This window comes from Lepidochelys olivacea (assembly GCF_965140295.1).
Source record: "Lepidochelys olivacea isolate rLepOli2 genome assembly, chromosome: 5".
Lineage (NCBI taxonomy): Eukaryota > Metazoa > Chordata > Testudines > Cheloniidae > Lepidochelys > Lepidochelys olivacea.
This window is the reverse complement of record NC_140415.1, coordinates 88,178,784-88,196,485: the sequence shown is the minus strand read 5'-3', so window position 1 is coordinate 88,196,485 and position 17,702 is coordinate 88,178,784. Positions and strand designations below refer to the sequence as shown.

The 17,702-nt window shown below is 40.3% G+C and overlaps 1 long non-coding RNA gene across 1 annotated transcript in view; it reads left to right on the top strand.

The window, feature by feature from the left end:
- Positions 1–233: 233 nt before the first annotated feature.
- LOC311521386 overlaps positions 234–17,702 on the top strand; it is a 126,369-nt gene continuing 108,900 nt past the window's right edge. The window contains exon 1 of the long non-coding RNA XR_014711880.1: positions 234–292. This is a non-coding gene — a long non-coding RNA (uncharacterized lncRNA). The remainder of the gene's footprint in view (positions 293–17,702) is intronic.

Sequence of the window (17,702 nt, the reverse complement as noted above, 5' to 3'; positions counted from 1 at the left end):
ATAAATATTGTTGTGATACACGAAGTAGGGGGGAGAGGAGTAGCTCCCTTTGAGGGACAGCCAGTTAGCTGTAAAATCCCTTTTGGTCTGTTCTCCGCTTGCTTTACCTGTAAAGGGTTAACAAGCCCACTGGTAAAAGAAAAGGAGTGGGCATCTGACCAAAAGAGCCAATGGGAAGGCTATAATTTTTAAAAATGGGAAAGAAAGTTTCCCTTTGTCTGTTGTTCTCTAGGCTACAGGGACATGGAGCAGCAATGCTATAAGCAGAAATGCTGTGTAAGGTTTGAACCAGGTATGAGAAAGTATTTTCTATGTCTAGTGGAAACAATTTGGATAAGCTCTCTCCCAGAGGGGAGAGGGGGTGTGGGTGTGAAAGGGCTTGAGGGTACCCCACAGGGAGGAATTCCCAAGTGCTCCTTCCTAGGTTCAAAGGGTTGTGTTGTTTTTTTTTGTTTGTTTGTTTGTTAGTTTTTGTTTGCATTTGGGCTGTGGAAGCATTTACCAAGTCAAGGTCAGAGAAAAGCTGTAACCTTGGGAGTGTAATACAAGCCTGGAGTGGCAAGTATTACTTTTTTTAAAAAAAATCCTTGCAGGCCCCCACTTCCTGCACTTGAAGTGACAGAGTGGGGACTCAGCCTTGACAATTGTGATTAAAGGTCCAGAGTATTATGTTTCTTGTGGGTTTTTCTTGTGTTTAATTAAATACTAATTTTGTGAGGAAAAAACAGTTTACTAATACTATTCCATGTGGAGAAATTCTGTCAGTGCTATTGCTGGGGAGGCTGTTTATCTCCATGCCCACCATAAGCTAATGGGGGGGATATTGTTAAAGACAAAGGGAATGTTGGGGCTAAACTGTGAAACAGAGCCTGATCCTCTTGAAATTATCCTGACAAAGCCTGGGCTAAATCTGAAAGAGGCACTGAAAAAGTACGGAGTAAATCCCTTGTTGTGGCTATATTAAATGATATTGTAATCAATGGGTTTAGCCTTTCCTTCATTTTTGTTCATAAGGTTATTTCCTCTGGAAAGGTGTAGGTAGTGACTTTTCTGTTAAAAGAAAAACCATTCACTTCAAAGTTAGGCAAGCCAAATATTGAGTACTTCATAAAGGGATAAAGAGTTTTTCACTTCCTTTGGCTAAAATGTAACAAATATTTAGAGCAAGAGCTGTGAAAATTGCTACTTGCAATAATGTGTGAATAATTATTGTAAATGCTACAAGTTCAATTCAGTGCTATTTGCATGGCCATATTCATTGGGGCTGATCTTCAGCTGATCTAAATCATGATATTGCTGTTCACAGCTATCCTGTTTTTGGAAACTAATCTCATAATAAATTCTTAGCATCAAGAGTTTTCTGCTTCAGTTTCCTACATTCGTGATTTTTAAAAAGCTAGATGTCTCATAATTTTCTGTGCTTAAATAAGCATAAAACTAAGGTCATTCTTTTTTGTTTCTCATGGTTTCTGCATATACTTTACACTTATTTGCAGGAAGTATTTGTGCCAATCTGAGGCAAGACTTAGTGTCCTTCAGAAAAATAATCTTAGCTGATAATGTCAGCATTCTCAGCATTCTCTCAGATTCTAAAAAACTCAGACTTTCCTCTTGCATTAATCAATGCTAAAACAGACTGATTGTGTTGCTCCTGGCATTGATCATCTCATGTCTCTTTACTGATATACCAACTTCTTTATTAAGAATGCAGGTGTTATCCTAAGCACCCCTGTACTCACATCTTCACAATGATATTTGTAAAAAAATTGTCTTTTGTGGTATCATATGACAGCTAATACCGTGCTGTTTATTAATCTCCTTGTGAAATGCATGTGCTAACTTTATATGTGAAGTTATAAATTCCCTCTGTATGATGACAGGTTTCGGAGTAGCAGCTGTGTTAGTCTGTATTCGCAAAAAGAAAAGGAGTACTTGTGGCACCTTAGAGACTAACCAATTTATTTGAGCATAAGCTTTCATGAGCTACAGCTCACTTCATCGGATGCATTCAGTGGAAAATACAGTGGGGAGATTTATATACACAGAACATGAAACAATGGGTGTTACCGTACACACTGTAAGGAGAGTGATCACTTAAGATGAGCTAATACCAGCAAGAGAGCGGGGGGGGGGAGGGGGAGAAAACCTTTTGTAGTGATGATCAAGGTGGGCTATTTCCAGCAGTTGACAAGAATGTCTGAGGAACAGTGGGGGGAGAGGGGAGGAATAAACATGGGGAAATAGTTTTACTTTGTGTAATGACCCATCCACTCCCAGTCTCTATTCAAGCCTAAGTTAATTGTATCCAGTTTGCAAATTAATTCCAATTCAGCAATCTCTCATGAGAAGATTTTGTTGAAGAATTGTCACTTTTAGGTCTCTAATGAGTGACCAGAGAGATTGAAGTGTTCTCCGACTGGTTTTTGAATATTATAATTCTTGATGTCTGATTTGTGTCCATTTATTCTTTTACATAGAGACTGTCCAGTTTGACCAATGTACAAGGCAGAGGGGCATGCTGGCACATATCACATTGGTGGATGTGCAGGTGAACAAGCCTCTGATAGTGTGGCTGATGTGATTGGGCCCTGTATGATGTTACTAGAACATATATAACACCAGACAGATTAGCCTAGGTAAAAGCGATACACAAGTTTGTGCTAGACACAAGAATGTGGGTTTATCTCAGTTTATAAAAAACAGTAAACAAAGCTATTGAGCTAAACCCGCAGGGGTTATCCTGTTCTTGAACTTGAGAGGCGAAGAATTAATATGGCTCCTTCACCTGAGAGAGAAGAGATCAAATCCCCAGGAAGCAGTCTTGAATCCCTTTGGGAATATAAGCAACAGAAAGAGGCTCCATCTTTATTAGTCACCATAGACAACGGCAAGCAATTTAATCTCTGATGGGTCCTAGCCAGGCTGACCAGTAATAAAAAGCATACTGGAAAGGAGATTGGAGGTGAGAGAAACAATCTTGAACAGACTGTATCTTGCTAAATTAAGGTTTAGACTTAAATGCATGTTTTCACTTATTTGCTTGTAACTATCTCTACCTTCATCTTTTACTGGGTATTGCTTAATCCATGCTTTCATGTTAATAAACATTTTACTTTTACTATAAACAATTTAGTGCTGTGTTTTGAAGGCAAGGATGTATTTACCTCAGTTAAAATGAGAAGCTGTGACGTAGTGATTCTTTTTAACAAATCAGTAATCTTAAAATCTGTGATAGGGGCTGTGATTTGCAGAGAAACATCTATGAGAAGCTTGGAGATAATTGATTGTTACCTGCTGGGCAAAGTTGGGGCTGGGAGAGCCTTGAGGAGTTTGCTGGTTAGGAAAATATCCCCCTTCTAGTCTAAGTGCTAGCAAAACTCATTCTTGCTGAGGCAGAGGGGTAACAGTGGCTCACAGCTCTGGGTATCCACAGCAGCGTGTTACATCAGGATTGTTTTATTTGTATTTGTATTATGGTCGTGCTTTGTTGATCCAGCTGAGATAAGGCCCCATTGTGATAGGCACTGCACAGACATGGCAAAACAGTCCCTGTGCCAAAATTGCTTGCAAGCTAAACAGACAAGATTTGGGAGAGGAAATAGCAGCATAAAGAGGTTATGTGCCCAAGGTCATACAGCAGGTTAGTAGCAAAACTAGGTATAGAACTCGATGTCCTGACTCACAGACCAATAGTTTATTCCCTAGACTATACAACCACCTGATAGCGCTCAGTGTAGCCTATCACTGAGAGGCTACCCTGGAGCTCAAGCAGTGGAGCAAGGTGGACAAATAAATAAACTAAGAGTATATGGCAAACTAGGTATCCTTCTCCTCTAATGCTCCTCAGTTCATGCTACCAAAGTTTTTAAAAAAATAAATGACCTTAGCCAGAGTCTGAACTTAAAGTTGAAAGATAAGTTCTCTCTTTAGATTATACCATAAGGATCCTCTCTCCCTTTTAGAGTAGCAGCTGTGTTAGTCTGTAGCCACAAAAAGAGAAGGAGGACTTGTGGCACCTTAGAGACTAAGTCCTAAAGTGCCACAAGTCCTCCTTTTCTTCTCTCCCTTTTAGTTTCTCTTTTCCTGGGTTCACATTCTTTAGTTCATAGGCTGTTTTGAGGGGAAGGAGGAGCGCTATCATGTTTATCCAAGGAAATCCTGCAGCTCTACTAGTCCTCATAAATAATTAACCCTGTGGTAGTCAGGGTGTCAGATGTATCCATGCTATTGCCATTCTACAAGATTTGTGGGTGTCTCTCTTGTTTTGTCTCTTCCTCTGCTGATTCAGAGAATATCACAGCATTACTTTTTGCAGAGTGGGGATGTGTACGAGATATGCTGATTATGTGTACTCCACCACAGTTCCTCAAGGTTCTTGTATACTGTACACACAGGCTCTAGCAGCAGAGGATGCAGCTGAATGGTGAAGATTCTCCAGTCTTTCCCACCCCCCAGATGGAAGTGCTGACATCAAAGTCTGCTTCAGACTTCCCATGGACCAAGTCCTTAGCCAAGAGTTCCACAGTGTCCAGCTGAAGTATTTGGACTGGACAATAGTCACAAGATTTATTTGTGTGTGTGGAGATGCATTTAATTATCTCTGGATACTGTGCTTGTGTTTCTAGGAAGCATTATAATCTCTCCCTTGTCTGTAACTATTGTATGTAACTCATCTGTTATGTTAGTTTGTAGCCAAAGAGGAATATTGTGGGTTTTTTGTTTATTTTTTATTTCTTGAAATTCTGTTTAGTGAGTAGGCAATAGTGCTAGATTGCAGTGGTCACCATTAAAAAAATAAACATTTATTTCAGATTATTCAGTATGTGAGGGCAGCATAGAACTTTATAGACAAGTAATGAGAGGTCTCTAGGAACCTACAGGCCCTGATCCTGCAAAAACTTATGGGTATGCATAGTTAGGCCTACTGACTTCAGTGAAGTTACTTCTGATTTAAAGCAATAGAAGCTGGAAGAAAATGGTTTCACGTGACTTTTGACTGGACAGTGACTCTTTAAATAGATTGATGTTAAATGAATATGCCCCTTAATAAAATAGTTGTGAGTAAAATATAGTACCTTCATAGAGCTGGAGATGTATCAGGAAAGAATCCTCACAACCCATTAGAGGCTTCAATGCAAGCTAACCAGTTTAATGCATTTGACACAATTTCCAGGCACTGACAATAACCACCCCCTTTTCAAACCCTAGTTGTTTCTTAATTGGGTTATGAAGAGATGGGACATTGCATGCTTTTATGAAGGGAAAAATATTTTGTTCTACTTGTTCCTTTGTGTTCCCAGAGCAACTAGCTTCAGGGCTCAAGTAACAGAATAATTTGCCTCTCTATTTTAAAAAAAACCCAGTAATCAACCTTCCACATACATAGATTTAAATGCCACACACACTACTGGTACAATTCAAAAGCAATTGCAAAAATCAAATCCAGCCTAGATTCTTTGTGCATCACACCTTATACATTATAAATGAGTATGGAATAGCAAGTTGCATGTCTGTATTTGTAGAGAGCCACGTAATCACATGCAAATGGGGCACAGTGTTTCGATGGTGTAAAAAATATCACTGTTGAAGTTACATTAGCTGACTCACTGAAGTCAATGGAACTGTCAATTTACACTAGGTGAAGATCTGTCCCCCCTGTTTGCATTTGATTATTTGCATGTGTAGTGAAAACTGCTGTGCTTTTATCTTTCTGTAAAATAGGCAACTGTGCACTAAGGCAGGCCTGTGGGTCATGACCCAATTTTGGGTCACCAGAATGTGTCCATGTCACATGGAGTGTGCTGTGTGGTAGGGAGGGTCAGGACTTGCCCCCAGTTTGGGAGGGAGACCTTGCATGGAGATGGCAGAGCCTGCCTTGCACTAACGCCACAGGGCTCCAGTCCTGCTGGACTCTGCTTCCCACTTCAGGTTCATTGGGTTGCATTGCTGCTTGGGTTTTGTCCAGACATCCCTCCTTCATGAGGTTGCAACACCAGTGCAGAGAGCCCTACTCTGGTATATGTGACATACTACTTATGTTAATGTGTATAATGTAGGTAAGAAATATATAATAAGACAAATGTGTTTTGCACTAAAGCTATTTACTGGGTTACAACAGGCCATCAAAGTTTACCAATGGGTCCTGACCCCAAAAGAGGTTGAGACTCACTGAACTAATGCTCTCTTCCAACAATCCAGTCTTGCAAACTCAGTGAACCCAAAAACTAATGAGAGAGGGTACAAACCCCTTAAATGGCAGGAGACTTGCCATTCCCCCCCAAGAAATGCAGGTATCTATCACTTGGGTTATAGGAGTACACTTGTCAATTTTGAGTAATTATTATTACTCATGATAATGAGTCAAAATACTAAGCTTGTGTTCTGTACCTTCTCAAAATTTGAGGTTGTTAGATCTCAAGTTTTGGTTCATGCTCATCCATCCTAGTATAAGGACTTCATTTTAGGTTGGTAACTCACTTACCAACTGGAGGTTTAAAAAGGGGAACCTAAAATTCTGGGTTGAAATCTTGGCCTCTTTGACGTCAATGTGAATTTTGTCATTGTTTTCAGTGGGTCAAGGATTTCACTGCGGATTGTAGATCACTGCCCTGTACTGTAGCCAAACACATACTAGATCCTTACAAACCAATGCGGAAAAATGCATGCAAATGCTATACTGTTTTCTCAACTAGAACAAATTACTATTTACTACCCTATGGAGATGATACAATATTGGCATAATCCAGCAGGAACTGTTTTAGATATAAAACGTTAATGTAAAACAGTTGTGGGGGAGTTACTGCTAGTGTTACATATGTTTTCTAACAGTCCAGGGGGATTGTTTGTTTGTTTGTTTTTTGTCCCGTCCTCCTCCCAACAGCTCCTGCACTCACCCATTATACCCTTTCAAAGAGACAGTATCCTCTTGTCCTTGTGATTCACATTTTCTCTCCTCTGCCCTTCATATTTGCATTCAAAACATGAATTTGACTTTGCCTATCCTATGAGAACAAGGAGCAAAATGTTCAGCTTTTATTTGTAAGTGCTTTTCTTATTAGATAGGGCCCGAAATCTTTGAAGCCATTATAAATATTACATGACCTTATTGTATTTGTTTTCAAGGTGCAGCTATCCAAATTTTGGAGGAAGAGTCCTTGAGTTCTGTAGATAGTACAAATCACTATCTTATTACTACATTAAAAAGGAATGAAATTGTGAGTCAAACATTTTAGTTCAGCAAAGTAAGGAAGCAATATTTCACTTTGTACCTTTTTTTTTTGCTGCTTTAATCACAAGGATTGGGGCCAACACCAGGTTGTTCTGATACTGTACTTTCACCACTACTTTGATGTGCAATGAGCCAGAGTAATTGAAAACATCAGACTCCACAAGTCCAGCTGTCAGCAAAGTGACATGTTGCATTCATCTTTCTCTTGAAGACAAAGAGCCAGTTTGGGTTTCACTTTCTTTATAATTCCAGTTTTAGACTGATTTCATTTTTCCTCCATTTATGTCACTTGGTTCCTCCCTCTGAAGCAGTCCAAATTAGAGCCAGGTGTAGGCAGGATATGGGATTCCATGGTCATAGGTCTGATATGCATATCTGTGGACAACATTTTCTAACGTGGCCACAGACTTTGATTGCCTCAAAACCTGAGTGCCCACCTTGTGACATCTGAGGCCTGATTTTTTGTTTAATTAAGAACTGCAGCAATTACAGATAATGAGCATAACTGGAAATCAGATCTAAAATTGAGCTCACCAGAATTGAGGTAACCAAAATCTGTGGCCACTTAATCACTTGTCCATGGTGTTTGTTATAGCAGATCAAATGTTTGGTCCATGGAGTCTGGTGAAAATTGTTTAAAAATTTAGTTTATATGCCTACAGAAGTAGGCAGTGCAGGTAGAATTTAAGTGTTTGAGCAAACAACATAAAATGTTTTCTTGTCCTCTTCCAATGTAGATAAAATTGGTTAAAGAGGCTACTCTTTGGTCAGGATGCATTACCGAAAACAAACATTGCAAGGAAAGCTTTTAAAGTGTATATTAAAAATCACTTCATAGGGCCAGATTGTGAACCTTTTTATTGGTGTTGTGAAACACTCACATTTGCTCCATTGGGACTACTTGTGTGAGCAGTTGCTCACCCATATGATTAAGAGGTTCCTAGTCTGGCCCTAATAGTGAGAACAGAGTCCGATAGTTCTTGCTTCTTCAGCCAGGTAAACCAGATAAAATCAAGACCCATATTTCAATCTATTAACACTCTGGGGAATTTAAACAGTCAGCACCAGTCAAGTTAAGAAGCATATCTCACTGTTGCCTTAGAGGGCTAAGTCCTTCTGTCACATTTGTTCGGAAAGCAAAAAACTTATTTTCACTTCTCCCCATACTCTTCTAACATATGGAAAAACAAAGCCTCTTTGCCACTAGCTGTGAGGGTTCTATTTTTCAATGTACTTGGAGCATGATATGAATGACCCTTCAACAACATGAAAGACTGATTCAACTTTTTGTTCCATGAAATGAACCTGTAATTGTAGAGTACCCTGACCTGTGAAATGTTTTGATGACTGATTCAGTAAAGCTGAATGCTGCTGTATATTATTCCTAAATAATTATTCTGTGGGCTATTTAAATAAATTAAATCAGTAAATCATTTAATTTCAGTTACAGTTAAATGAGGTGTTTGTTAAATGAGGTGTAGTCTGAGATTTTTTTTTTTAACTGAAAGGCATATTGAAGAAAGTGTTTTTCATTAACCACCAATGAAAAATAAACTTGCTTATAATAAGTCTTGAATCTATATTTTTGTATTACGAACCTTAGGACTAGATTGTGGGTGTAGGGGGAGGGCAGGTCCTAAACAAGAGCCAGCCATTGGCCTGTTCCATGTCTGCTCCACACCAGCTGGAAGAGTTGGCTGGCTGTGGAATGGTGAGCACGCTAAAATGTATTATGAAATGGTGGAGTTTGCACTGTGCTTGTTCTTCCTGAAGCATATTCCCTTTTGGCACTCCTGCTAGGGCACCTGTTCTGTACAACACCTTAACTCAGTGCTCTGTGTAAACTGCCAGCCCTGTCCCATAATGGGTAAACATGTCAGAGAGATCCTAAATCTATAATAGTTCATATTCATAAATGTTACAGGGACTTTACCAGTATGGTAAATTGGCATAAATACATACTCGGAGAAACATTATGGCAAAGAACATAGATTCTGATTTTCATTATGAATGGACTTACATCTTCACTAACCTGGTAAAATAAAATAGCTATAGTTTAGCACAATCAAACCAACCTGTCAATTTTTAACAACTGTTTGGAAAAGCCATGTGGAATAGAGAAGAGCTGCATAGTCACTATAAGCTTGCTCTTGGACCATTGCAGTCAATAACAGGTTTGTCATTGTCTTCAGTGGGATGATGACAAAGTCCCTAATAGAGCAGATAGTGGTAAATAGCATTGAAAAATGTCAGTTTTATTTAAGATAGAGAATGGTTCCCTCAATAGTTGTAATACTTTCTCATTTCTATATAGTTCCTATTAGAAATTCCTTTGAAAACTGCAAACACAGAACTAGCACGCAATTTAAGATTTGCAGGTAATCTGAGAAAATTGGGAAGTTTTAAAGCACCACTATGCTATCATGGTTGTAATTGCTATGGATCATCTAGTGTATTAGGGCTGCTTGTTTTCTTTGGCAACATTAACTTAGTAACTACCAGTCCAAAGAACTTCACCATCTAATTATCTGATAAGGTATTTTGCCAGTTACGGTGATCAGAGTGAGACAGATTCCCTTTTATTTCCTTTTTACATCAAACTTTTATTTAGCAAGTGTTGGCAGGGAGACCTGATCCTGCTCTTTGGCTGCCTACCTGCTCCATCTGGTGCCCAGAGTTGTCTGGTGGCTATGCAAATAATGGTTGGTTGTTGCCATGCTTCTGCTAGTATTTCATAACCTGTCCTACAGCATGCCACTAGTGTTGGCCTTCTTTAATTTAAATACACTCAGTAGTTTATTAAAATAGATGCTACACTTGCTGGAACCATATCCCCACCTACACAGATCTATCTATTTGACAGAGGGCCAGATGCTCACGCTTTAACAATGTGGTGAAGCTGTCTGAATGATAAAGTGTTCAGATATAATGATGGGTGTAGTCTAAAACCCAGAATAGAATAAGGTAGAGAGGATAAAAAAATTAGGCTTGCTTACATGGTCATGAATTTAAAATATAATTCAGTATCACTATTTCAAACACCTTACACAATGTTGCTCACCTATGTTTCTCTATTAGTGTCTGTCCCTTTAACCATTTGAACCAATGCACTAATGTATTTTTACATGCAGCGGTGTTGTACCCATGTTGATCCCAGAATATTAGGGAGCCCAGGTGGCTAAGGTAATATCTCTCTTATTGGACCAACTTCTGTTGGTGAGAGACACAAGTTCTGAAGCTTACACAGAGCTCTTCTTCTGGTCTGGGAAATGTTCTCAGCATGAGAAGTAAATACAGCTTGGAAAAAATTGAGCATAAGTAGTTAATATGTATCTCAAAGGGCCATTCAAGGTGAAGTGACCCATTATCACCTCTCCAGTCATGGGGGGCGGGAACCCTGGGGAGGGGGGCATGGATTTAAGTGGATAAATAAGTTATAAATCCGCTGTCTCTATTCAGTCCATGACTTTCTGTATCTAGCAAAGTTATGAATTTAAGCTCCCAGGCCTATCTTTTGAAGGTGTTCAGGTTTCCTTTGAAGATGAGGAGTGAATTGTCAAATAGAGTGATCACTTTGTGAAAAGTGCCTCCACACTGCTTCAATGCAGAAATAAAACCCCTTCTGACTTCATACCTCTAGCTGTCACCTGCCAACTCACACTGGAACCCATGTGCAGTATCATTAAACAGTTACAACGCATATAGGAACACATCCTGAAATCAATCTTTCCTGAAACCTCTCTCCAAGCTCATCAGAAGCAAGCTCCCCACAGATCAGGATGCACCAACTCAAAGAGGCACCAGACCCTGCCAGAACAAAGGATGTAAAACCTGAAAAATCTTTCCACTGTTACTATGATCAACATCCCTCACAACACACCTTTCAAGATCTATGGGTCCTACACGTGCCTATCACAACATGTTGTGTACCTCATCCAGTGCACTAAATGCCCCAATAACAACTATCTGGGTGAAACTAGACAACCAGTACACTCTCAACTGAACTCAGAAAAATGATGAAAGACAAAAACACCCTATCGCCTGTGTGTGAACACTTTTCACAAAGCGATTTTATAGCTGACCTCTCAATCCTCATCCTCAAAGGAAACCTGCAAAACATTTTCAAAAGATCTGCCTGGAAGCTTAAGTTCATAACTTTGCTAGATACTAAAAACCATAGTGGACTGAACAGAGACACTGGATTTATGGCTTATGACTTCAATCTATAAACCTCTTAACTCTTCCCTCACCCTGCTGCTTTTTTCTCCCCTCCACCCACCTCTTCAATGAATGGAAAGTTGTTAACAGGTCACTTCACCTTGAATGGTCTCTTGAAATATGCTAACTCATTATGCTAAATAAGCTATTCCATGCTGTTTATTTGTGACACTGAGTACAATTCCCAGACCTGAAGAAGAGCTCTGTGTAAGCTTCAGATCTTATCCAATGAAAGATATTACCTCACCCATCTTGTCTCTGTTGTTTTTATGGAAACTTTCTGTTTTGTTTGTTTTTTCTGGCTTCCTTCTTATGGAGGCAGTCTGGCTCACTCTGAACTTACAATAGCGAGGTATCCAGCAAACTTAGCATCTGTGAATCTGGGCTAGCTAAGACTATTCTTTCAGCTCTGTATCTGAACATTTTGGACTGGTAACAAACTCATTCTATGTCTGTCAGTTGTGTTTCAAGTACTACAATCAGTCTTACTATATTATGTGTTCTCTCCTCTTCCTGATAAGTTATCTTCAGTGACCAAACTACTGTCTTCTGTCCATCAAAAATAGCACCACCAGAATTGTCTTCCTCTTCAAAGCATGTTTTCTCTGTTCTGCAGCTGTTCACTCTGAAAACCATGAGGTGCTAATACATTGATGTGGTGATGTACATTTTTATTCATCTACCCAAATATTAAAGCATCTTCACATAATATGGTTGGGGGTGTTCTTTCACCAAATGTCTTTTCACCATTCATGCCTGTAAGGGGCTCTCTGTGAGTATGGTGCAAAAAGCAGAGCTTGCAGATACCTCATGTTGAAGGAAAAATGATCCTCATGATGGCGTAGACTTTCATGAGGAGTAGAACTCATGCAAGGTAATGCCCAATTCTGCTAGAAGCAGGGGTGCTGGAATAGAGAGGGACAGGGAGGGGGTCATGGCCCCATCATTTTTAAAAGTATGCCCTCCCACTTTTTACCAGCTGTAAGGGACAGGGGGTGGAGAGGAGTGAAGTCGGGGTGGCATTATGGAGAGAGTGGGCAGAGAGGAGCATGCTGGGGGCAGGGCCTCAGGGGAGGAAGAGGTAGTGGGGGGCACATTCAGATACCAGTACATGCCCCCCCACAGTTTTAGAGAGCTTTTTCTGCTGCTGGCTAAATGGACTTCTAGCTGACACAATTGATTGTCTATATTAATCTTGTTTTGGTGCTTTACACTATGTGCTATTATAATAGCATAATTTGTATTAAAATGATTTTTAAATCAGCTGTTGATAATGAAAGATTCCCTCCTAATGCATATGTGAAAAAAGTTTAAAGTTACCTTGGCAACTTCTGCTTTTGAATTTGCTAGCTTGTGTAGTTTTAAAAATCAGAAGTTTAGTTATATTTTAACATTTGATCATTTCATAGGTATGTTCTGAGATGTAGTTTGAGAAATATTGTGACAAGGCTTTGGTTAATTGTAATTTTTTGTATCTGCATACATGGCAAAATCCTGGCAGTGCTTTAACAGACCAACACAGGAATGATCACAGCACTCATTAAAATCTCAGAACTTGCTTGAACAGTAATGGGAGGAGTGGGAAATCAAAGTGAACACCAGACCACTTAGGTCAACACATTGGTACTTTCTTGACAGAGAGATTTTCTTTGTAAAGGCAAATAAGTGAAAATACAAATAAGTAGATACAATGTATTGATTATCATATGTATCCAGAAAGATAATAGTAGTCAAAATTGAACAAGGCAAAATTAGTATCTAAATTTCAATACAGTGTTTAACAAGTGTTTTGTAATTATTTAAAACTGAAAACAGATCAATCCCATTCTTGCCAGCTACTTCCGGGAGAATAATCCCCACCTCTGGGCAGAGATGCGTTGATTTCAGTTGATTTCAGTGGGGCCTTGTATAGATGCAGGAGAATGCATCTTGCAGGATCAGTGACAGGTATGTAATCATACTTTTGCTATATTGCAAATAGCTTTTTTCCTTGCTGATAATCACAAAACAAGGTAAATTTTCAAAATGATGTGAATTTTAACCACATAATATGGATCAATGTCAAAAATCACTGAGAACAGCATATTAGTTATACATAGTCTTGGTGACAAACTAGAGTTGATCAGGAATATTTTGACTAATTTTTTTGTCGGAAAGTGCAGATTTGTCAAGAACTAACCTTTTTGCAGGAAAAGGTCAGTTTCAACTAACTTTTCAACTAAAAACATTGAAGAAAAAAATTCAAAACTGTCTGTCTTGCTTTGGCATTTTCTAATTCTAGTTTTCTTGTTTGATATGACTTTTTGTTTGAAATTTAAGCCAAGTATAGTTCAAAAATAAATGATCAAAATCAAAACAAATTTCAGAATTATTGAAACAAAATGTTTTGATGGACTTGTGACACATATAGCAATTTCCTGTAATACCCTTGGAAAACCTTAATGAATTAAGTTTAAGTATCTTTGGATATCGGTGAATTAAATGTAAAGGTTATGTATTATTGTGGGCCTCGATGATCAGAGGACTATTGAACCATGTTGCTGACAAGAATCATCTTTTGGGACAATAGGTGTAATGTGGAATTCCTCGGAAATATGTAGGAGGAGATTAATGCAAATTCCTCCCCCCTGTAGTTATGCAAAATCCCAGTCTTTTGAAGATACGCCTTGAGGAAGGGACCATTGTATACTACTGATTAGTGTCCTGTTACCAGAATCTGAATATCAAAGCACAAGCTGTATAAAGAGCCAGGCTGATCTGTCCAGTCCAGTTGCCTGCTCTGCTGAGGCTGTTATGAATTTAGAACCACAGGGGGAAAAAGCCTTGGTGGGTTTGGAGGACTGACTCATACCAGATCCCCTGCTGGGGGACGAGGGGCAGAGCTCTGATAAACTTATTAGCATGCATGTACATTCTTTTGTTGTTAAAGTTTTCCCTGTAATGCTTTCACTTTAAGAATAAATTGTTTAGGAAGAGCTCTGTGGTAACTCATAACTGTGGTCAACTACCTGGTCATAGCCTTCAAAGAGAAAGCAAAATGCAGACACTGCCCTTTTAAGCTGTCTGGCTTGCTGGGAATATTATAGTGTGGTCAGGGAATTGCAGCCAGGAAAAACCCCATCAGGAGGGAGAGGGGTGCTGATCTCTGCCAGAGAAAGGTGACCACTAGAAGCAGGTGCCCTTGCTGAACCTCAAAGGGGAAATACAGGGCCTAAATATGCACTAGGAATTATTTTGGGGAAGTTCTACCGATTGTGTTCTACAGGATGTGAACCCATGAGTTACCCTGAGCCGTGACAGGACCCAAACAGAAATGTAGAGAGGATTTTTGGTTTGCAATTTTTGTTTTTATTTTGTTTTGTTTTATTTTTTACTTTTCATCATTACTGGAGGTGGGAATTTTTTTTCAAAATCTCAAAAAAAAAAGTTATGCAAAAGGAAACTTTTTCCTGTCAGTTCTAATTCAAACAAAATTGTTTGAAAATGGTATTAGTGTGAAAAGAATACGAGGATGCTTAACAGCACAATACCTTGCTGGCCCCCTCATCCCCTGCATGTGAGTTGTCAGGTGCTTAGGGAACTTGCCCAGGGACCAGCCATGGCCAGATTAGGCCCAGGCAGCCCTCCCCCGGCCCAGACCTGCTGGGGATGGGGGAGGGGTGCCTATCCTGCAGCCCCAGCCCCAGAGCTCCCATGGCAGGGACAGGTGCCTGTCCCCTGCAGCCTAGGTGTTGCTGCAGGGAGAGAGCGCTGGGGGGAGTTCCCTTTCCCTACAGTAGCTCCGGAGCACCCTCCTGCACCCTGGACCCCACATCCACGGCCCCACCCCAGAGCCCACACCCCCAGCCGAAGCTTTCACACCCCTGCACCCCAATCCTCTGCCCCAGCCCTGAGCTAATGCTACCTGATGGCTAAAAGATATGTGCTGGAGGTATGTGCTAAAAAGTAATTTTGAGTTGAGTTTAATAAAGTTGCTGCCAGCTGTGTTAAATCCATTCATGTTCAATGTATCTTATTACATGTGTGTCTGGATGAAAATAGCTCTTATCTAACAGGTTTAATCTTAAATGATTCAGATCTATCTAAGATACTTATGTGGCCCATCACCATAGTATCTGAGGCCCTTAATATCTTTAATGTTTTTATCTGCACAATACTTCTGTGAGCTTGAAATGCTATCCCACTTTACAATTGGGGAATTGAGATACATAGAGACTAAATGACTAGCATGTGCATGTATGGATGCAGAAAACAGATGGATTATCAGACTGGGCTCAGTTTCACATGTCATTCAGGCCAAAGAGCAACTGAATTCAGTGAGAATTTTACCTGAATGTGAAATCAGGTTTTATGCAGTTACATTATTATTTATTAAATCTCATCAGTTTTATAAGACATCCAGTAAAGAAAGTCCTGATCCCAAAGAGTTACATCCAGAAGATTGGACTGATTTTTTTAATTGTATTTAATTTGACATACAAAGAAAGAAAGTGGAATATATTTCATCTTGATAAATCACTAACCACAATTCAAGGAATTGGTTTAAAGGTACATAAAATATATAGAAAAGTATGTCAAAGTGAATCAGTCAGGTGTATATGGCAGGCGACCAGCTTGGCTTAATGGTGAAATCCTAGCAGATCTTAAACATAAAAAAGAAGCTTACAAGAAGTGGAAGGTTGGACATATGACCAGGGAAGAGTATAAAAATATTGCTCGGGCATGTAGGAATGATATCAGGAGGGCCAAATCGCACCTGGAGTTGCAGCTAGCCAGAGATGTTAAGAGTAACAAGAAGGGTTTCTTCAGATATGTTGGCAACAAGAAGAAAGCCAAAGAAAGTGTGGGCCCCTTACTGAATGAGGGAGGCAACCTAGTGACAGAGGATGTGGAAAAAGCTAATGTACTCAATGCTTTTTTTGCCTCTGTTTTCACTAACAAGGTCAGCTCCCAGACTGCTGCACTGGGCATCACAAAATGGGGAAGAGATGGCCAGCCCTCTGTGGAGATAGAGGTGGTTAGGGACTATTTAGAAAAGCTGGACGTGCACAAGTCCATGGGGCCGGACGAGTTGCATCCGAGAGTGCTGAAGGAATTGGCGGCTGTGATTGCAGAGCCATTGGCCATTATCTTTGAAAACTCGTGGCGAACCGGGGAAGTCCCGGATGACTGGAAAAAGGCTAATGTAGTGCCAATCTTTAAAAAAGGGAAGAAGGAGGATCCTGGGAACTACAGGCCAGTCAGCCTCACCTCAGTCCCTGGAAAAATCATGGAGCAGGTCCTCAAAGAATCAATCCTGAAGCACTTGCATGAGAGGAAAGTGATCAGGAACAGCCAGCATGGATTCACCAAGGGAAGGTCATGTCTGACTAATCTAATCACCTTTTATGATGAGATTACTGGTTCTGTGGATGAAGGGAAAGCAGTGGATGTATTGTTTCTTGACTTTAGCAAAGCTTTTGACACGGTCTCCCACAGTATTCTTGTCAGCAAGTTAAGGAAGTATGGGCTGGATGAATGCACTACAAGGTGGGTAGAAAGCTGGCTAGATTGTCGGGCTCAACGGGTAGTGATCAATGGCTCCATGTCTAGTTGGCAGCCGGTATCAAGTGGAGTGCCCCAAGGGTCGGTCCTGGGGCCGGTTTTGTTCAATATCTTCATAAATGATCTGGAGGATGGTGTGGATTGCACTCTCAGCAAATTTGCGGATGATACTAAACTGGGAGGAGTGGTAGATACGCTGGAGGGGAGGGATAGGATACAGAAGGACCTAGACAAATTGGAGGATTGGGCCAAAAGAAATCTGATGAGGTTCAATAAGGATAAGTGCAGGGTCCTGCACTTAGGACAGAAGAACCCAATGCACAGCTACAGACTAGGGACCGAATGGCTAGGCAGCAGTTCTGCGGAAAAGGACCTAGGGGTGACAGTGGACGAGAAGCTGGATATGAGTCAGCAGTGTGCCCTTGTTGCCAAGAAGGCCAATGGCATTTTGGGATGTATAAGTAGGGGCATAGCGAGCAGATCGAGGGACGTGATCGTTCCCCTCTATTCGACATTGGTGAGGCCTCATCTGGAGTACTGTGTCCAGTTTTGGGCCCCACACTTCAAGAAGGATGTGGATAAATTGGAGAGAGTCCAGCGAAGGGCAACAAAAATGATTAGGGGTCTGGAACACATGAGTTATGAGGAGAGGCTGGGGGAGCTGGGATTGTTTAGCCTGCAGAAGAGAAGAATGAGGGGGGATTTGATAGCT